Genomic DNA, 381 nt, shown 5'->3' on the forward strand with positions numbered 1-381 from the left:
TGGCTGCTGAGCCTGCGCGTCCGGAGCCTGTGCTCCGCAACGGGAGAGGCCACAACGGTGAGAGGCCCGCGTACCGCAAAAAAAAAAAAAAAGAAAAAGAAATAAAGAGGGATGAGACTTGCCCTATGTCAAAGCAAACTGGAAAACCATAGGATTAAATCTGTATGGTATTGAGATAAGCATAGATAATGGAGAGAATACAGAAACGTGTATTTAGAGTTCCATGTGTGTATGAGCGTCCCATAAATGAGAAAGATGGCGTTTCAAGTCAGTGGGGGAAAGCTTAATAAACAGTGCTTGGGGCTTCCCTGGTGGCGCAGTGGTTGAGAGTCTGCCTGCCGATGCAGGGGACACGGGTTCGTGCCCCGGTCCGGGAAGATC

The sequence above is a fragment of the Physeter macrocephalus genome, chromosome 6 (genome assembly GCF_002837175.3).
Source record: "Physeter macrocephalus isolate SW-GA chromosome 6, ASM283717v5, whole genome shotgun sequence".
Classification (NCBI taxonomy): domain Eukaryota; kingdom Metazoa; phylum Chordata; class Mammalia; order Artiodactyla; family Physeteridae; genus Physeter; species Physeter macrocephalus.